At 39.0% G+C, this 22,736-nt stretch overlaps 1 long non-coding RNA gene and 1 pseudogene across 4 annotated transcripts; both read right to left on the bottom strand.

The window, feature by feature from the left end:
* Positions 1 to 7,130: 7,130 nt before the first annotated feature.
* Positions 7,131 to 11,652, bottom strand: LOC126798778 (beta-fructofuranosidase, insoluble isoenzyme 3-like; annotated as a pseudogene).
* Positions 11,653 to 21,148: 9,496 nt separating this feature from the next.
* Positions 21,149 to 22,502, bottom strand: LOC126799649 (uncharacterized). 4 transcript variants are annotated; one of them, XR_007672640.1, is made up of 4 exons: positions 22,382 to 22,502; positions 21,589 to 22,251; positions 21,349 to 21,428; positions 21,149 to 21,268 (listed from the first exon to the last, which is right to left on the bottom strand). It is a non-coding gene; the product is annotated as an uncharacterized LOC126799649 (long non-coding RNA). The 4 variants fall into 4 exon arrangements; XR_007672639.1 differs by having other exon boundaries at positions 21,149 to 21,428; XR_007672641.1 differs by lacking the exon at positions 21,349 to 21,428 and having other exon boundaries at positions 21,149 to 21,348.
* Positions 22,503 to 22,736: the final 234 nt, after the last annotated feature.

Genomic DNA, 22,736 nt, shown 5'->3' with positions numbered 1-22,736 from the left:
ATGCATGAAAATATCTTCATAGAAACTTTGAAAATTCATCTCCAACTTGGTTTTGAAATCCAACTCCCAATATGAAACCATCAATGTCGCACGGCCTCTCCTTATCCTACTAGGAAACTGATTTTCAGTCTCTCATCTTTCCTTGCGCAACTAGGATTGTTTTTCTTCTCCAACATGAATTTGTCTTTCCTAATAGAATAAGTACATTATAAACAAATAAATAGGTAGGAATGAATCCTACTCGAACAAGGAATCATATCTCCACAAGGATTCTTAACACTTAGTACGATTTCATCATCAATTCACTCATAATCGATATAAGCTATACCTAGACACTTATTCATACAAAAGAAACTAAATCATACTAAATAAGAGATAACAAAGAGTAAGAATAAGACATAAACGCATTAAGAACGTCACATTTTGTACTCCTATCAACGAGTGAGCACTTCTAAGGTGCTCAACAACTAACAAATTTGATTCGCACCAAATTTTGGAAAAATGGTCGGCTACGAAGCTCTTATGTTATTTCTTCAATATGGCTAGGTATAAGAAAATATTGGGACATTGTCATTGCAAATGGACGTTGGATTCTTAGAGATGGTTCAAAGGTTTCTTTTTGGCATGATAATTTCATGGGTAGGCCTCTCATTCATTTTTTTACGTGCATGGGGTTTATCTCATCAAAATGGAGGTCAAAGTCATTGATTATGTCCATGATGGAAGTTGGAATTTTCCCTTCCTTTTGGACTTTCACTTTCTAGCGTTATGTGCTCTTGTAAACAAAGTTTCAATCTCTATCACTACTCCCGCTGAAGACAAGCTTATTTGGTCTCTTTCTTCATCAGGAGAGCTCACTGCTAAATAAGCGTATAGTTTTTTAAAGCCTACAACTCCTCCATTGATATAGGGTAAGCTAATTTGGACAAATTATATTCCTCCTCGCATTTCTCTATTGGCTTGGAAAGTTCTACGAGTGCGGGTTCTATCATAAGATTGTTTACAGAGAATAGGCATATCTTTAGCTTCATTACGTGTGCTTTGTCGCTACCATGGAGAATCATTAGATCATATTTTTCTTCATTGATCTTTCTCAGCAGCTATTTGGTCCATTATGCTAGGGAAGTTTGAACTTCATGGTGTCCCAAGTTCTATTCTTGATCTTTTGAATATGGGGTTGTCGGCTGGCCGGAGTTCTCAATTACATAATCTTTTGGTTGCATGTTTTACCTCAGCTCTTTGGTTCATTTGGCATTGTAGAAATCGAGCCCGGTATGATGGTATTGAAGTTACTGTTTCTCAAGCTTGCCGTTTAATTACGGGTAATGTTGCGGCCTCTAGTAGTTGTCTTCCGATTCCATGTTTAATAATGCTCAAGAGCTTTGTGTAATTAAAACTATGGGGGTGCTAGTTGCAAGCCTCGCCGGGCACCTCGAGTGATTGAGGTGAACTGGTAAACCCCTCCTTTTGGTTTAATCAAAGTTAATACTGATGGTGCATCGAAAATTGGTTCTAATAAGGCAGGCTATGGTGGTGTTTATAGAGACTACAAAGGTACGGTTTTAGGTGCTTTCTTTTCTACTTTTAATATCCTTAGCTCAGTTGCTGCAGAAGTCATGGTGGTCATTAAGGCAATTGAACTAGCTTGAAAAAAAAACATGCCTCATTTAAGTCACGAAAATCTACACAAATGCGGATTTGCCCGTTCTTCTTCTTGACAGGAACGATGTTTGCGATCAATTTGGGATATTGAACCTCTCTAATGAAGCCTGCGACAATCAACTTATCAACTTCTCCTTCAATTTGAGGAATAAGTTCTGTTCGAAAGCGTCTTTGTGTTTGCTTAGTTGGCCGAGCCTCCGGTTTGATAGCAAGTCGATGCACTGCTACCTTTGGATCCAGGCTAGACATTTCTTTGTACGTCTAAGCAAAGACATCTTTGTACTCGAGCAACAGATCAAGAAATTCTCTTTCTTCTTCAGAACTTGAAGACGCACTCACAAAAATAGGTCTTGGATCTTCCTCTGTTCCCAAGTTAATCTTCTTAAGTTCGTCCATAGTGGCTTGCCCCCCCTCCCCGTCTTCAAGTTTTGGAGGAGCTTCGTTTACTTCAATTTCAAAATCTTCATGATTGTCTTCCTCTACAGCATCTGCTCCTGTCACCGTGACATGATAAGAGGTTTGGACAATGTCATCATCACCGTCATTATCGAGGTTGCTATCTCCTTTTTGGCCAGTGAATATGATGGTATGTTGCTTCACTTTGAGTTGATCCGTTGAATCTACTTCCAACACAGAATGCCTCTTCATGCGTGACGGGATAAGACTTCGGACTTCCTTGCTCTCCGCTTGACCACAAGTCATTTTCCTCTTGCATATCTATCGTTCCTTAGGTGCTTGGATCATTTCCAACGCAGGCTTTCGCGGAATGAGGTTTGACTTTTTCTGATCTTTGTCTGAACTTGACATCCTTTTGAATACAGAAGTCTGAGTGGTTGTACTACCGATGCGATTGAAGACTGAATCTCTACTTGCTATCATGTTCACACGATTAAAAACCGACACCCTTGTGATTGATCCTTCAATACTTTCGGATGTTGCTCTTCGGGAATTTGGACGAATGCGATCGAACGACGAAATGCGAGGGGTTGACTGAACCTCTTGACTCTTCTCTTCAACTACCTCGACACTGATATATTGCACATTGCTCGCTTCGCCCTCCTCCTTCCTGAAATTCTGATTGGCTTGCTTGAAGTGAAACCGAGACCAATTTTAGAAGAATCAACTATTGCCCCTTGCTCTCTTAACTTCTTTTGTGACTCATCGAGCTCATGTGCCATCCTTGCTGCAGTCTAGTCGTCCTTTTTGCTTGATGAACCAAAGTCGTATCCGGCCTTTTCTAACAGCTTGTATGCGTTAGGATCGAACCATTCACTTGTTCTTTTTTTGGGCAGCGATCCATGTTCCGTCTTACCTTGAATTGGTTTGACAAATCCCTTTAATGGCTGTTTTGTGGGATTTTGGTTGCTCACCTTTATTAATGGCAATGTTGACTCCTCCTTCAACAATTTCACATCATCCTCTTCTAATTTTCGTGGGCACTCTTGTGACTTTGTCCCCGCAAATGGAGATTCCTCCTCCATTCGTCTAGACTTCGGAACATAGCGAAGGACCGGAAAGGCATGGTTGGCTTTTCTTTCCGCAAACGATGTCGCCATTTCAGATGAGACTTTTTGCGACGCTTCACCATGAAGCTCAATGTCTTTTGACTTGGCATCGTTCTCCCTAACTTTAGCGGCTTTCCCCATAGAGGGTACTCCGACCGGAAGGACTTCTTTCATTGACTCCTCATCTGTGTAGAATTTAGAATCCGCAAAGTATGATTCAGCTTCCGTGAAAGGTTTGGTATCTCCTACCACGGTTTTCACACCTCCGCGATAGAACTTGAAGCATTGATGTAAAGTGGATGGCACGATGCCGTTTTCATGTACCCATAGTTGTCCCAACAACAAGTTGTACGAGGTCTTCGCATCAATGACATGGAACAAGGTGTTTGATTTTAGCTCTCCAATGTCCATGTCTAGTCTGATCATCCCTATCGCTCTTTATCCTCCTTGGTTGAAACCTTGGATCATGAGACGATTCCTTGACAACTCATCAACGTTGATGCCGAGTTGAGACATGGTTGACTTGGGCATGATATTTACTACTGACCCTCCGTCTATGAGCATGCGATTCAACTTCCGTTCTCGCATGTATCCTGTCACAAAAAGAGGCCGATTCTGTGGCTTAGAGCCCAATTGAAGATCATCGTATGTGAAGTGAATGTTATCACAATATGCATCACACGCGCCACATTCGTTCATGCTTGTGGACTGTTTTCCTACGTCGATGAGCATTTCCACAAGTGCGCATCTCATTGATTTTGGGAATTGCATCAAGTCAGAGGGGCTAAGTTGGAAAGGTAGACTCTCCAATTGTTTCAACACCTCATTTTTCTTTAACACTTGACTTGCACCTATTTCTCTTGCTTCAAACTTTTCGTCTCCTTCGGAGCTAACTTCACAACTTGTGGCCATTGAAGTGACATTCGGTTGTTTCATCTCAAAACATCATCGTCCATTCTCTTCTCGTCGTGGAGGTGATTTCTTCTGACTTGGTCGGGTAATTGGTGAATTTGACATCATACCTTTGCGAGTTCTTCTCCGGGTGACCAATCTACATCCTTCATCATCGGCATTAGAGGCAACTTGAAGGATAGGTGTGGAAGCAGGACATTCTTTAACTTATTTGGTCTTCTTATGTTCGTGCGCCTCCTTTGTGAAACAAAGCGGTGCTTTCATCGGGTGAAAAGGGAGTGGAACTGGCTCGAACGACCCAAATGTTACGGTAGTGCAATTGACTTCAGCAATGTCGTCAACGTCCAGCTCAATCTTCCCTTGCTTGGCGAGGTTCATTATCAAATCCTTGAGAACAAAGCACTTCTCTATAGGGTGACTAACGAGACGATGATATTTGCAATACTTCGGATCATTGACTCGATGCATTTCTTCTGGACGTTTGCACTCCGGAAGCTCTATTCTCTTGTTTTCGAGCAGATCCTCTAACATGCCCGCCACATCAGAGTCTGGGAACGGGTACGTCTTTTGCTCCATCTCCTTTAACGTGCGTTTACTCCTATCGTAGGTTCGAGGAGGTTCCACCTTATTAAACTCTTTCTTATCCAGCGTAGAGATCTTAACCGGTGTAGTATTGATGACCATTGATTATTTGGAAGGCTTCTTCACAACCTTGTCAAATCTGCTTCCGAATGCTTTGTCTTTTCGTTGGTCGACCAGGGTTTCATTCTTTCCCTTATGACTTGCCAAGCTTAGCTCCATATCGTGGGCTCGAGTAGCCAACTCTTCTAAAGAACGAGGCTTGATTCCTTGCAAGATGTATAACAAATCAAAGTGCATGCCTTAGATGCACATTTCAATGGCTGACACCTCTGACAGTCGATCATTGCAATCAAGGCTAAGTGAGCGCCATCTATTGATGTAGCCGATCGCATGTTCATCCTTCAGTTGCTTCGTGTTAGTTAGCTCCATCATGCTCACCGTCCGCCTTGTACTATAGAATCGATTAAGGAACTCGCGCTCCATTTGGTCCCAACTGTCAACATACTCCGGCTCTAAGTTTGTATACCACTCAAAGGCATTTACCTTCAACGAGCGAATGAGCTGCTTGACAAGGTGATCGCCTTCTGTCCCGGCGTTACTGCAAGTCTCCACGAAGTGGGCAACATGTTGCTTTGGGTTTCCTTTACCTTCAAATTGTTGGAAATTTGGTGGCTGATACCCCCGCGGCATCCTTAAGCTGTCGATCCTCTTCGTGTAAGGTTTGGAGTAAGTGATTGAGTCACGAGAAAGACCTCCATATTGAGCCTGAATTGAGTTGGTGATGATGTCTTGTAATTGCTGGAGTGATAAGGAACCAAGCGAGTCGCCATCGTTCTTGGACATTTCTTCCTTTTCATTTACTTTGCTCCTGCCAGGCGACCCCTTGGTGGAGTTCTCATCATTTTGATCTTCCAACTTTCTATAGAGCTCAGCGATTTGCACATCCTTTTCTTCAACCATTCGGGTGAGATTTTCAACCATCTCCAACAGATTGGAGAGTTTCTCCTCGACTGTGGATGCCCCCGTCACCAAGACCTGCGCATTTTCAGAAGAGGATTCATGCGGCATATGATGAAACTTATCGCCATCTTCTTTGGGACTTCCATGGTATGATGTCGTGCTTGATTCGTCATCAGAGAAAACGTCTTCTAGGATAGGGCCATCACCATGAACGGGTAGAAGAGATTGCTCACTTGGCTCCTTCTCCTTTGACACTTGCTTCTTCCCGCTTTGAAAGGCATCCTCTATTGCTCCCAAGCTCTCCAAGGTGATGACTGGTTGACGAGACTTACTAGCAAGTGCCATGAACGTCGTGGGTTAAGCTCTAGCCACGCTCCGGGTGACAAGGGCAATCGGTTCACTCTTTGATTTGGAGGATGTTTGCTTGGACTTCTTGATCAGCTCGGCCTCTCTGCTTAACCTCGCGGTTGTGGACTTGGATTTCTTCGTTGGAATGACTTGGTTATTCTTGGAAGCCATCGCACAAACGGATTTGAAGATTTCTTCGGAGAAGGAGATGAGAGGCCAAAAATGTCCCACTGGGCGTGCCAATTTGTAGAACGATAATCTGAAAACCAATAAGAATGCAGACACGTGTACAAAAAAATGTGATTTATTGAATATCAAGCGTGGGGTTACAATCTTTGTGAACTCCTATGATTCTAAATCCGTATGACTTGGCTCAAGGGTGACGTGCACTTGATCTTGAGAATTTGAGTTTGATTTGGATTTGATGAAGGGGTGTATTTATAGTGTCAAGGTTTCTATTGTGTGGAATATTTTAATGACACTAAAATAATAAATTTCTTTAATTGTATAATTAAATCAATATGTATTTTCTGATTAATTCAAAATTAGTTATTCTCATAACTAAATTAAACAGAAAATAGTTGATTTAATTATAGTCGTTAAGGAATTTATTAATTTAATCAAATGTCCGATTACCATTTCGAATCGTTAATGACATTCAATTTTCTTATTTTTTCTGATTTAAGTCGGAATCACGTATCTTCCGTTACGATCATCCGTTTATGTGCTGACACAAATTTTATTCAGATCTGCACCGACTTTGTTGACTTTTGGGCCACGTGTGTAATTTTGTCGTGCTCTTGGTCGATTTAATCATTTAACGAAGATAATTTACTTCATTAAATTTCATGCGTCTACAGCGTGTGAGGGAGTTTTCTCACCACCGAGTCATCCATGGTTGTATTTTGTTTCATTTTAATAATATTCTAAATTTTCTTTCAAAAAAAAAAGTCGTAAGTTTACCTCACAAGTTACAATAGACAGTATTGTCTTAACAAAAATAAATTAAAAATTAAAATGAACTGTGGTCTTCAAAAATAAATTATTTCATTGTTTTCAAAACTACTATAATGGCCACAACTATCAACTGATCGAAACTGAACCCTAAGATCAATGTCGTCAGACTCATAGATCCTTATTACACGGACACCTAAAAATTAAGCTCAGACTAGCTAATTACTGAGAATTTGGTTACAGATTTCCAACAGCCTTAACTAGTTGTTAGACCTGATCGAATTGGTCTATTGGTTCATCAACTTAGGAGCATTCATAGTCCAAGCATCGAGACTCTCAATAGTGACAGCTTCAGTCCCATTGTTGAACACATACAAGTGAGCTTTATCGTCAACAGCTAGAGTGGGGTAAACCCTAGATGTGATGCATGTTTTTCCTCCACCTCCAAAACTCTCAACAACAGAATGATCGATCTGCATTTAAACAAGGACAAGGAAAAAGGGAAGAAATTTGTTAGTTATTATTCAACTAATACCGCGCGTAAGGCGTTTATAAAGGAACTTATCCAAAATCATTATTTACCAAACTCCTGAGAGAGAGCTTCTTCTCCGATAAGTCTACATCTACGAAACCAGCAAACGATGGCCTGTACAGATTATCCTGTAAAGAGGAACTGTTCCATCCAAAGAAGTATAAATTGAACAGTGCTAAAACTTTGGACGGCGATCCGTCAGTAATGAAGCTAATCACTGCCTGTCCATACATATATAACTTTAGTACTGAAGGCAAAGACTAACCTTCTTGTATCAGAGCACAGGAGAACCTTATGCTTGTTGTCTTCAGTTTGGAAAACCCTAAAGAAGACGGGAGTGAATTCCTCTAGGTTTTCTGAAGCTAAAGTCAATAACCCAAATGGGCCAATGCCATCTCCAACCTTTGAACCCATTCGCCCACAGATTGCTTGAGCATTAAGGTTCGACCATTTAGGATCAAACTTCTCCGCTTTGTCCAAGCTATTGAAAGAGAATACAACTTCAACATCGGCCTGTTGATTCATTGACATATATGAATGAGAAATAATCTTCTGAAAAAGTTTTATACTAACATACTAGATAAGGGATCAAACCTGAGCAGCCGCTATTCCTTTAACTTCAACATGATCTCCCATTTTAAGATCTTGATTCTTCATCTGAACCTTTTGTCCCCTTAGATCATCCAATTCTTCAACCGGCCATTGTAACAATTGTTTCCCATCGGGACTCAGCCACACTGTCCTTGGGATTGTCTGCATATAGGATTAAGACCAAACTAAATAATTGGAATACTAGAGCACGTACATGATTTGTAGTACATTTTACAAATCAACAGATAATTTACACTCTCTTCTCCCACAAAAGTGAGATGAACTAGAAGTAGTTCTTTGTTCTCAACTTTATTTGAGCTGAACTTAGAAATCTAATCATTAAAAGAGTACTTTGATAGAGGAATGAGGATAGTCACCTGAAGTCCAGCCCATCCCTTCTCAATATCATCCTCACGTGCATCAGACTCATTAGCCCAGCCCCACAAAATTCTCCTATTCTTTGCAGGATCAAAGAAAGTTTTGGAAGCATAGAAATTGCCATAATCATATCTCAATCCTTCCCAACCATCCACCAATTCTTTATCAGGAACATACCTGTCTTGTTTAGGAAAGTATTGTCCAACAGTGTAGTAGTCATACCTAGTCAGATCAAGACTCACCTTCAAAACATGCTTCACATCCCCACCATTTTTTGATGTGTCCAACCCTACTTTGCCCTTCAATGAAACCGGGTAAAAATCTGGGCATTCCCACATACCCGTTTTTGGGGCCGAGTGAAGCGGGTGCTGGGTCTTGACACAATAAACAAAGTCTTTACTCCTATACAAATGGGCCATCCCTCTCTTTTTTCTAATGCCACCCACCACCATCTTCCAATGCCCATTGCTCCACAAGCAGTTGTCGGGTGCCGGGGAACTGCGAAGAGTTCATGGTTTTATCCGGAACCACTAGCGGGTTGTTGTCAGGCTTAACCCATTCACGTAGATATGAGTCCGACAGGTTTGCGGGCACGGCGTAGTTTTGGATCTGGCGGTTTTCCGCATCAAGACCGGTATAGAGGATAATGGGCTTGTTCCCCGGAAGAAGAGTGGCGGAGCTAGACCAGCACCCATTAATGTCAAAGGGCTTGGACGGTTCAATGGCGGGTTCAATAGCCTGCCAGTTAATTAGATCCTTAGAGACTGAATGAGCCCAAACAATGTTGCCCCATACATCACCTTTTGGATTGTACTGGTAGAATAAGTGGTAGAAACCCCCATAATACATAGGTCTTGTTAAAGATAGAAAAGAAGTGTGTAGTTAAATTAATGTTGGTTACTACAAGTGAAAAATTGGTAAACTTCATGCTGAAGAAAACTCACCATTTGGATCTGTGGTTCATTTGTTTGTGAACAGCCATGGAAGGGAGAAAGTGGAACAATAAAAAGTCAGTTGACTAAAAAAGGTAAAGCATATTTAATTCACAGTAATGAGTGAACGTATGAGGGTTTATATTTCTGTATTAGAACATGATAAGGAAGCAGATCTCATCGTTGAACATACACCAAAACTTTTCAAAAATCACATGAAGCCTGTGTTTGGATGAATTGACCAATATCAGCAATTTTCCTGCTATTTATTCCAGTACACCTTTTATTAACTAATTAACCCAAGCATCCCACGGGCACCTATTACGTAAGGTGAAATTAAATTAGGAAACATGCGCTATCCAACACCAATGTTCATATATATCTGGGGGTGTCATCAACATCATTATCCACATTGTTGTTCTTCGTTTGCTTTGTATAGAACAGAATTTATCTTTATCATTCAATCTTAACATGCTCCAAAGTATGGTAAAGAATTACAATATGCTAAACGATCAGCTTTAGAGTAGTAACTGAAATTGGGAACAAGTTTGTTTTCTGACTCTAATGTTACTTCTATTAATCTGAGTTTAATTATTAGTGGGTGTTTGGCTCTAAAGCTGAAATTGCTCGGGAGTTTGAATTTTGATGTTTATGGTCAGGGCATTGATAATATGAGATCATTTGATTGTGGCTTGTATCAATCATAGATTTCTTCTGTGTCTCAGATCTTGGTTGAACTCGTCCAAATGTCAATTGATAAATTTTGTCTTGAATATTGGGCTTGCTTGGTATGTTTGGTGTTTTGATTTATGTAGATCCTTAGAACTCTCATCTGAGAAACTTTTGTGGAGTCTGAAATTGGTAGGAACCAATCCTTTCAAACTCTTCTCTGCTAGTTAAGTATTCATTCATGTCAGTACTTTGTCAATTTATTTTGTATTAATCATGCCACGAAATTATGGAGGGCTTAATTATGTTTTTTGTCCTTCTTCTACATTCAAGCTTCAATCATTTAGTTTTCATTCATGAGATGATATTTTATTTTCATCCCATCAACTAATATTAGGCTTTAGAGTAGATATTTCATAAACTGTGGCTATAATATATGCATTGATTGATTGATATAAACCACATCGTTAACTCTGATATATGGTTGGCTCAGATTTCTTTCATATAGTTGGATCACTTTTGTACATTTAGTTAAATGCATGAGCGTTCGGTATCCATGTAAGTTTAGGAAATTGTACAGTCCTCTACGACATGCTTCTGCAATACCTGTGATTACATCAATGCTTCCAACTTCTATGTTTTTGAACACTTACCAATTACAGCAATGCTTATCATGCTTTCTGTAGGGGTGTCTTTAAGTACTGCCAAAATGGAAACAGTTTGAAGTTTTTGAGTCTAACCATGAACAAGTCCAGTTCTTTCTCATCCATGACTTGAAAATCACTGCTGGCCCTCATCGCAAAGTATTTGTCCACCATGCGCTGTGACTGCACGGAGCTGCTCGTCGATCTTCGGCAGCTGGTCGACCGGCATGGCGATCCTCAGGCACGACACGTGTGCTGAGACCAACTGGCTCTCGGGGCTTGATGGCAGTGGTGGAAAGCCATTTGAGGTTTTGCGGATACAATTTGTCACAACTTGAAGCAACGTTGGATCGTACTTGCACGTTTTGAATTTACAATAATATGTTAATACTAAAAAGCTTAAAACATAATGCTCATGGTTTTTCTGTTCATCGTAAAACTTTTTTACAGTATAATAATAGAGTTCAGACCCTTCGCAAAGATGTTCTTTTTAAGCCAAACATGAACAGATTACAAGGAAAAACGGAACGCATGTATGGACCAAAAGCAGAGAGCCAAAAACTACTTCAATCTCGGAGCGTTGAGAAAAACATCGTGATCTATTTATGCAAAACGAAACAACAGTAGTAACGGTTTACTGACAGTAATTGAGAAAATCAAACAGAATCAAATACCGTTTATCCAGTTTCTGGGAGGTTGAAAGTGAAACCCCGTTCTGTGCACTTGATTGACCTCCAAAGCACTAAGAGACTGAAACTCTGGGTACACCTCGTGCGAGGCTTCCACTCCATTGATGTTTTGTAGCAGAAATACACAGCAACAAGCGAGTAGAAGGAACCATTTAGCGGTATCCATGAGAAAACAACGAATGAGAACTAGTAAACAAGCAGAAGGGCACGATAGAATTAGAATGGAGAGTTTAGAAAAGATAGAAAACCGCGAGGTTCCGTTGGGTTTGCATATGGTTATATATAGGGCAGCGGAAGCGGAAGAAGTTTAATTAGATTTACAAAGGGTTCGAAGATGTCAATAAGGATTAGATTTGGATAGGACTTCCTAATTAACCGTGAAGTGAGTTAACCAAAACAAAACCGTGAAGTGAAGTTTCGTAGTTGAATCCTCCTGAGACCTCGAATAAAAAGCATCTTCGCTTCCAACTCTAATAGGTACAATTTCCAAATTTAAGCACAATCAAATTTATCGCATTTTAGGTACAATTCCATAATTAAATCTTTATAGTTTGTGTAGGCTTGCCGATCGGTTGTAATGAGCTGCATATCTTAGTTGGGGACTGGTTGTTCACTCGCCAATTTCTCTATTAGGATGCTAGAAACTACTCACATTTTGGCTGTTGATTAGCAATACAGTATCAATATCTATTCAAAACAAAATTGAAGCATATTTGCTCCAACTGGTTTTAAAAAAAATGTAAATAAATTTATACTCGTATACAATAAATTGAAATTGTGTTTGGATAGTATTATAGTGACCAATTCTCTCTCTCTCTCTCTCTCTCTCTCTCTCTCTCTCATGCACAGCCCCAGAAGGTGAGGTATAGAGAGGTCCAAAACGACTGCCTATCTAAATCACCATGCCTTCTGTTGATTCGAAGGCATGTTGGACGGACTGTTTCTATAAAAAGCACTTCTGCTAAGTAGTGCTTGCAGGGAAAGTTCAAGTGCATCCTATATATGCATATACATTTTAAAGTGCTTCGTGTAGAAACACTATGAAGTGCTCTGAAGACGCGTGCTAGCTATTCAGCCAAAGCAACCCAGAACACCAACTATTGTGATACTAACAGAACCATTGCATGTGCATTTTCGATCAGAAGCACTATCAAGAAAAGTGTAAATTTTATACCTAACAGAAATTGATATCCAGCTATAAAGACACATAGAAACTGATATTTAATCTTATCTATAAATTTACAAAAATCATGACTATCATTCTGGGCAAACTATACAGTATTCAATCTGTGAGTTGCATTATTAATATCGCCAAACACATCGAGGTGTCCCAAGAAAGTTGATCAATACGTTGAAGATGATGTCTTCCTAATTTAATTTGTATGTACCTTGTGTTATTTTGATGCTAGCTTTCTACAGTATATAGATTGATTAAGGGATTATATTCCTATAAATTATGGAAAATCCAATTAAATTTTTTACCAAACCGAAGGAAGATTACAAATGAGACGTTTGGTTTCTTGCTGGTGGCTATGCATTTTTGGCATTCAAGTTGACAACTATAATGTGGATGCATGTGTGTGTGGTTTGTGAGTAGTAAATTGGGTGGAACAGGTTTACAATTCTGAGCTGAACGAAAGCTCAGGTTTCCGGTGCAGGTTTACAATTTGGGATTCAAACAGAGAAGTGCAGAGTCATCAGGACATGCTAGGGGTGGACACGGGTCCATTCGGTTCGGTTTTGGACAAAATCCATAACCCAACTCAAATTTTAAATTCGGTTCGATTCGGTTCGGTTTTTCTATTTTAGAGACTGTGACCCACAATCCAACCTAACCCGTACAGTTCGGTTCGGTTCGGTTTTTTTTCGGTTTTACCCGTATGTAAAATACGTAATATTATATATTAATTTTAAAAGTACAAAATTTAACATAAAGATGAAAAACTAATAGTCTAATGATTATTTCATACCTTATTGACTTATGCCTCATCATTTAGCCCGTGGATCTGAAAAGCTCGCCGAGGCCCGCAAGCCCGATGGGTTTTTACCCGAAAACAACACTAATATGTCATAAGGAAATACTCATTACCAATATGCGAACACTAAAAGTCGTTTGCATATATGAAATCACCTAATTTTTGTCACCGATTGTGTGCGGTCGCACCAAAAAAATCCATTTGGCAAAGCCTCGGTCAATGATGATTTTAATATGTCAAAACGCATTTTTTTACCATAAGTATGGACGATCAATCAATATCCAAATCGGACGAAATTTTTACGGGTTCCCTAAATATATATACTGATCACATCTGCTGGTGTCGATCGACCATATTTCGAACTGGAGTTATCGATTGCTGAAGTGTCCACTAATGTATCATACCTTTATATTAGATTTATAATAAAACTATCGCATTATGAAGCGACTATATGAAGGAAACTTTTAGGGATCGATCAACACCATCCGATGTGATCAGTATATATATTTAGTGACCATGAAAAAATTTCATCCTATTCGGACCTAGTTTGACCGTCAGAATTTCCGGTAAACTGAAAACACCACTAATTTGTCCTAAAGGAGAATCCATTACAAAGATGCGAACGCCGAAAGCCGTTTGCATATCTGAAGTCACCTAATTTTTGTTACCTATCTTGCGCGGTCGCACTGAAGAAATCTATTTGGCAAAGCCCCGGTCAATGATATTTTATTATGTGAAAACGTCTCTTTTTTGGTTGACCGTAGGTACGAACGGTCAAACCATATCCAAAATGGACGAAATTTTTACGGGGTCCCTAAATATATATACCAATCACATCTGCTGGTGTTGATCAACCATATTTCGAATTAGAGTTGACGATCACCTAAGTGTCAACTAATGTATCATAACTTTTATATTAGGTTTAAAATAAAACTATCGCATTATGAAGCGACTATATGAAGGAAACTTCTAGGGATCGATCGACACCAGCCAATGTGATCGTTATATATATTTAGTGACCCTATAAAAATTTCATCCAATTCGGACCTCATTTAACCGTCGGAATTTTTGGTAAATCAAAAACATCACTATTATGCCATAAGGGAGGACCTATTACAAATATGCGAACTCCGAAAGCCGTTTGCATAACTGAAATCATCTAATTTTGTTACTTATCATGCGCGGTCGCACTGAAGAAATCTATTTGACAAAGCCCCGTTCAATGAGGTTTTATTATGTGAAAACGCCTCTTTTTTGGTTGACCGTAGGTACGAACGGTCAAATCATATCCAAAATGGACGAAATTTTTACGGGGTCCCTAAATATATATACCAATCACATCTGCTGGTGTCGATCGACCATATTTCGAATTAGAGTTGACGATCACCTAAGTGTCAACTAATGTATCATAACCTTTATATTAAGTTTAAAATAAAACTATCGCATTATGAAGCGACTATATGAAGGAAACTTCTAGGGATCGATCGACACCAGCCGATGTGATCGTTATATATATTTAGTGACCCTATAAAAATTTCATCCAATTCGGACCTCATTTAACCGTCGAAATTTTTAGTAAATCGAAAACATCACTATTATGCCATAAGGGAGGACCTATTACAAATATACGAACGCCGAAAGCCGTTTGCATATCTGAAATCACCTAATTTTTGTTACTTATCATGCGCGGTCGCACTAAAGAAATATATTTGGCAAAGCCCCGGTCAATGGGGTTTCAATATGTGAAAACGCCTCTTTTTAGTTAACCGTAGGTACGAACGGTCAAACCATGTCCAAAATGGACGAAATTTTTACGGGGTCCCTAAATATATATACCAATCACATCTGCTGGTGTCGATCGACCATATTTCGAATTAGAGTTGACGATCACATAAGTGTCAACTAGTGTATCATAACCTTTATATTAGGTTTAAAATAAAACTATCGCATTATGAAGCGACTATATAAAGGAAACTTCTAGGGATCGATCGACACCAGCCGATGTGATCGGTATATATATTTAGTGACCCTATAAAAATTTCATCCAATTCGGACCTCATTTAACCGTCAGAATTTTTGGTAAATCGAAAACACCACTATTATGCCATAAGGGAGGACCTATTACAAATATGCGAACGCCGAAAGCCGTTTGTATATCTGAAATCACCTAGTTTTTGTTACCTATCATGCGCGGTCGCACTAAAGAAATATATTTGGCAAAGCCCCCGTCAATAGGGTTTCAATATGTGAAAACGCCTCTTTTTTAGTTAACCGTAGGTACGAACGGTCAAACCATGTCTAAAACGGACGAACTTTTTACGGGGTCCCTAAATATATATACAAATCATATCTGATGGTGTCGATCGATCATATTTCGAATTAGAGTTGTCGATTTCCTAAGTGTCAACTAATGTATCATAACATTTATATTAGGTTTAAAATAAAACTATCGCATTATGAAGGAAGCAAGACGGCTAAATAATGCGCCTCTTATACATTAGGTCAATTAGGTTAGAAATTATGTGCGGCTGTGAGGCCGACCACACTATTTTTTTATTAAAAAAATAATAATAATGTAAAATTATAAATATGACAAAATGATGTCGTTTTGTAACGTTGACCATTGACTTCGGGTTGTTCGGGTCGGTTCGGTTTCTAAGGGACTGAACCCAAAACCCAACCCAAATAGAATCGGTTCGGTTCGATTTTTTTATTTTCGGTTCGGTTTGATTCGGATTCGGTTTGGGTTCGAGTCCGGTTTTTTCGGTTTTCAGGTCAGTTTGTCCACCCCTAGGACATGCATATAGAAGTTACTACCCATATTTTTGGCTAATCTGAAGTAGCCTTTCCATGTGCATAGGGGTCCGACGTAAAATCTTTCATCAGGGTTTAGGCTTAAGAGGTACGTTATAGCATATGATGGTAAATGACACAAACTTATGAAAACAAATAGGAAACATACTTCTGCAAGACGGATATCAGAATCTGTCAGCAGGACTCAGGACTCTTTAATATCCCTAAATCCAGAAAGACGGTATCAATCACAACTGATTAATTAGTACGTAGTAAAAGTTGAGGAACAACAGAGAAGCATAGAAGACAGCGTTGGGAAAATCAAATTAACTAGAAGACCAAATCTCATGGTTTCATTCTTGAAGAACGAAGAATTTTGAAGAGATATAAATCAAATACGCACTGCACTCGTTCTTAAGCTTTACCTAATCATGATGGATCGAGATAAGACATTTTGGGATGGGAAGTCAAAGGAGAATATCAACAATCTATTACTAAACCCCATTCTCCTTGACATTGTAATCCCTGCCTACTCCAACCAAACATCTCGCATTAAGTCCATCTTGAAAAAATATTATAAATCATAATACATGCAAAGTTGCAAACTATTTTTTTTTCTTTTCAATCATGACTGATCTTGAAAATCAGATAGAAAACGTAAGTTACCAATTATATATCAACCGGATATTCAACCAATTAAACAAACATGAATGTTCCTCTTCTGAAAGGGATAGGACACCAGTAAGTGGAACACTGAAGCACTACTTCATCGCGGTCCATCATCTTATTAAGGATAGAATCATAAAAAGAAACAAAAGGCAAAGCTAGGAAACTAAATGATGACTGATCTCTAGCAGGGATGGGAGACCAAAAGGCTTATAGGCCTAACATGCTTAGAGGGCTTAGGAATTTGAATGGCTGACCAATAGGCTTATAGGTCTGGCACTATCCATATATGGTTGCATAGTAATCTCAGTAAGATGAATAATGTAAAATAAATATGCAACCATATATGCAACCTGAAGCATTTGATTTCTTGCTTTGTAAGCATCTTTCAATAAAAATAAATAAAATTCACATTGCTCCTAAGCCTGCACTTTTCTTCATACTCAAGTTGAAAACCATAATGTGGATTCATGCGTTTGTGAATGCATCTAGAGAAGCCATGCAAGATAGTCCAATGAATTGGGTAATAATTTGCAACTTTGGGTTTGCAGACACAAAGCTGAGCCGAACAAAAACCCTGGTATCTGGTACGTACAGATTTACCAAATGGGGATCAACAGTGAAATTCAAAATCATTGGGACAGATAGAACTGAATTTTGGCTAAGTTGAAGTTGCTGTTCTATGTGCTTTGGTATCTGAAACATAAGGATCTTAGTCCATGTTTCATTGTTTTGGCATTGGGAGGTTGGTTTACTAGGTTATCAGCCAAGTCCTATAAGCATCAGTGGGACAGTGAGCATAAGAGCATATTAGAGATGCAATTTCCATACCAGAAATTAGTGCAGTGATAGTATATAAATGAGCAGAAAGTAGCTTATAGAATTGTAAGCGTTGCCCCTATAGAATAGGAAGCCGGTATTCTCAATCTCTTATAATAAGAGAACAGAGACTAAAAAACTTCACCATCAATAAGAATGCCAGAATGGACCTGGAAGATGACTCTGGGTAAGACACACAGAGATGGAATTATATATTATGTGACTAACAAGATCCTACCAAACCCAGCTACTCAATTCATGTAAGGATCTTGTTCTTCTCCAAATCAAAGGACATACAACAGTTCAGCATAAAAGTTTGAATCAGGCCCCACGTCCTAAGTATTGAACATCATAAAGGTTCACATAGGTGCCTCTGATATGCAGACACTATCAACTGTCTAACTGTGAAGGCAAGGTTTCAGATAACCAGTACATATCAGCCTTAATTTTACTGTGTAGTTTTTTGGCAGTATACGATATACCCCATAACAATTCACATCATCCTGCGCAGGAGAGTGAAAGTAATGCTACATAACCAATTTTGAAGAAACAAGGGACTAAGGAGTCTAAATGGTGTAAAAAACAAGACTGAAAGTAAAAGGGAGGCAAAATGTACATTAAACCGGAAGGAAGAGCTGAAACTAAATCAAGATCTCAACAATTGATGTGATCATATATATATTGATAGTCTTGATGATGTATATTAGAACCTGAGTATGTTGGCGCAATAAGTTATTCCAACTAGTTTAAATTACAAGGGACCTGAATATGAGGTATGTCACCTGGATACATGATCATATCATCAATGTTTGAGGTCTTGATTTAGTTTCCGAAATTCAATCAAATTGAGTTCCATTGAATAACAAGGAGCACAAATTTGAACTAAATCACCCAATATAATAACATAAGATGTCACCTATTACCGACATCAGCTATATAAAGTTCCAAATGGCCTCAGAAAAGAAAAGAAACATAACCTTCTCTTATGGACTTGGAAAAGCAAGATTAATATTCCCATATTGTCAACATGAACAGGTCCATTCTCTGCAGTGTTCAAAGCAGTTTGCATCACGGACAATGATCTCCGATTGTGTAATAGCTGATACAAACTTGCTAAATGTGTAGCAATCACCAGACATTATCTTTAATTGTGATAGGAATTCTATCACCAGAGGCAATACAAATGGAAGTATCTACTCCAGCTTCCATACCAAAATCATGTAACACAAGCTTGTGTCAGGAACATAACCAGCCAACTCTAATTTGTGACTCAAATTCTTCAGTATGACATAAATGGTTCAGACCGTAGATGAGTCCTATGGTATATTGACTATATTCAACAGTTAAGTGGCCAGGTGCTAAAGAAAACTTATGGAATCTAGGCAAACCATGGTATCAGAGAAGGAAGGCTTGGTAATTGAGCATAATGAAGGTAAGGTAATTCAAGTTTTTCAAACTATCATGCCTTTTATCTCAACATGAATCTATAAGGCAGCAATCTAAGTATTATGGAGTGGTTAGCTACCATCTGCATAACATGAACTTACATGGCAAAAATCCAGCAGTTTGGATTGTTCTGTCAAATTACCAAATGCAATTTAAACTTGCACAGCGTGTACGTGCAAGGCAACAAACTCACGTAACATGAACTAAGGCAACAATCTCACAGAACATAAACTTATAAGGCAACCAGCTCAGTGATGTCCGAGCCAACTCGATTCAAGTCACTGCTATGAAAGAAAAAAACTATTAATGGACCCAATCACTTGAGTGGCAACAATCTTATTAAAATGTCATGGTGACCATCATCAATGTCCATGTTCCATGGTCTCTTTTAGGCATATCATCCAACAATTGGTGAGCATCATCAATAGCAATGCATTTCGATGCATATTAACACAAACAAAATTATCCAAAAGCAACCAGTATTTAAAAACAATGTCATGGGGATCAACCTGCCCATTTTCATGTTATAGATTGAGCCCTTATCACAAAAGCAATAAATGTATAACCAGAAGTTATTACCAACTGAAGTTTAAACTTGCAGACCTTGAACTTAAGGCAACAATCTCACAGAACATGAGGCAACAATCTCAAGAACATGAACCATAAGGCAACGACCTCAGTGTTATTCCCGACTGAGGTAACAATCTCAGTTTAACCAGAAGTATAACCAGAATTTATTACCAACTGAAGTTTAAGGTTGCAGACCTTAAACTTAGGGCAACAATCTCATTGAACATGAACCTATGAGGCAACAATTTCAAGAACATGAACCATAAGGCAACGACCTCAGTGGTATTCCCCACTGAGGTAAAAATCTCATTTTTAACCAAAAGTATAGCAGAAGTTACTACCAACTGAAGTTTAAGCATGCAGAACTTGAACTTAAGGCAACAATCTCAAGAACATGAGGCAGGTCACTACTGTAACATCATTCTCAAGGGACATGGCTACCAATTGGACACAAATGTTACGTTTTTACAATAAGTTCTCTGATGTGCCTGCACCATTTGATTATCTAGTAACAGACTCAGGAACAACATATTGGAAATATTGGTACCATGGCTACAATTCATGTCAGAATCACCAAGTATGCAATTTGTGATAGTTATGAAAAAACACATCCCTCAAAATTGTCCGATTTCCCACAATCACAACAAAAAATATTTCCTCAACCCCAACAAATGAGGGAGCACCGATATTTTGATTGTAACTTCTTGGATGTCTCTCATATCACCAAAAGTTTTTATCATTGGAATATGCATAATCAACATCACAAAATTTCATCATCATCAAATATCTAATCCAGATGTGATCTCATATCACGGATGGATAATAAGGAGGTGGCAAACCTCAGGGGCAGACTTCCAGTAGTATGGTTCAACTTCGAGGGTTAAATACCAAAGGTAGTTTCATACTCGCAGAACATGAATTGGACCAAGGCAACAGTCTCAGCAGATGTTGAAATGATTTGAGTGGTTTAATGCCAAATTATTAACTGATGTTAAAAAATAACATGCAGACCATAAACTTAAACGGCAACAATCTCATAGAATCATGTATTATAACTTTATAAGGCAATAATCTCAAAGAACACAAATTTGAATAATTAGGCATAATATCACAGAACACAAACTTATAAGGCAACAATTCAGCAGTTTGGGATTGCTTAAATGGCTCAACACCAAATACCAACTGCGCTTTTAACTTGCAGATAATGAACTATAAAGCAACAATCTCACAGGACAGAACTTGTATGGCAACAAATTTAGCAGTTTGGAATTCACTATAGGTATTAACACCAAATTACCAACTGCATTTAAAACTTGCTAAACATGATTATAATGCATCAATCATCCGGGACACAAACTCATAAGGCAACAATATCATAAGAATTTCCACCTACTCATTTCAAGCTCACTGCTTCAAAACTTTATATCTCTGCAACGGCAAATTCTCAAGGGACAAGGCTACCAAAATTGTGTTCATGTTCTGTTATTTGATTCTCGGGTCAGGGACTAAGGCACACCATATCCGAAAATATCTAGGCTACCAATTGGACACAATGGTAACCTTGTTTTGATTCTCGGGTCAGGGACTGAGGCACAATATATCTGAAAACATCGAGGCTACCAATTGGAGACAATGGTAACCTTGTTTTGATTCTCGGGTCAGGGACTGAGGCACAATATATCTGAAAACATCGAGGCTACCAATTGGAGACGATGGTAACCTTGTTTTGATTCTCGGGTCAGGGACTAAGGCACAACATATCCGAAAATATCTAGGCTACCAATTGGACACAATGGTAACCTTGTTTTGATTCTCGGGTCAGGGACTGAGGCACACCATATCCGAAAATATCTAGGCTACCAATTGGACACAATGGTAACCTTGTTTTGATTCTCGGGTCAGGGACTGAGGCACAATATATCTGAAAACATCGAGGCTACCAATTGGAGACGGTGGTAACCTTGTTTTGATTCTCGGGTCAGGGACTGAGGCACAATATATCTGAAAACATCGAGGCTACCAATTGGAGACGATGGTAACCTTGTTTTGATTCTTGGGTCAGGGACTGAGGCACAATATATCCAAAATACTAATTGGACACAATGGTAACCTTGTTTTGATTCTCTGGTCAGAGACCCAGGCCCAACATTTCCAAAAACATCAAGGCTACCAATTGGACACAATTGTTACGTGTTTATTAATCTCGGGTCAGGGACTCAGGGGCAACATATCCGATCAATACCAATATCAAGGCTACACAAATCATGCCAGCATCACCAGATAAGAAAACTGTGATGGTAATGAAACAGCATATCCCTCTTAAATGCTCGATTTCCCACCAGAATCACAATCAAAAAATGGTTCCTCAACCCCAACAAATGAGGGAGCACCAATAATTTGATTGCAATTTCATATATGACCCACAAATTACGATAATTGGGATATGCCGAATCAACATCACAATTTTCATCATCTGGTTTTTCTAATCCAGATTGCATCATATCATAGATCGATAATAAGGAGGTGGCAAACCTCAAGAAGGGACCAGATTCAACTCTTTCAAAGGCAGAGGATTGAAACAAAAGAACAAATTGTTCGAACAATTCGCGTTTTCCCGACGCGTCTGAAATTGAATGAAACAAAGAACGATATCAAAACCCTAGATCCTTGTGAGATTCAATTGACGATTACATAATCGAAAGTAAAATTGAACAAAAGAGAAAACAAAGGAGAGAGAGCTTGATGATTTTTACCTCTACAATCTCAGGGAGGCGGTGGTTGGCCGCACCGCAACGGCTATAGCTCTTTCTAAAGAGAGAGAAACGTTAATTTGAAATTCAAAATTGAATCAGGCTCTCTCTCTCTCTCTCTCTCTCTCTATGGCTACAATGTTCTGATATATAGGCGTGCATGTGACGTAGGCTTTTTCTTTTCTTAATTCAGGATTAAGGACCTCTTTGTTGAGGACTAAATGAGGACTTTTAATTTGCACCATCAGATTAAAAGAACGGTTGTTATTGTAAAGACCAAAAGAGAGTTGGGCACACTGAATCATCCAACACTCCTCATTTCCATCTCTCTACTCTTCTTAGCAGCCGCTCCCTTCCG

The sequence above is a fragment of the Argentina anserina genome, chromosome 6 (genome assembly GCF_933775445.1).
Source record: "Argentina anserina chromosome 6, drPotAnse1.1, whole genome shotgun sequence".
NCBI lineage: Eukaryota > Viridiplantae > Streptophyta > Magnoliopsida > Rosales > Rosaceae > Argentina > Argentina anserina.
Note: the sequence above shows the minus strand (reverse complement) of the source record. Positions and strands in the feature narration are given on the sequence as shown.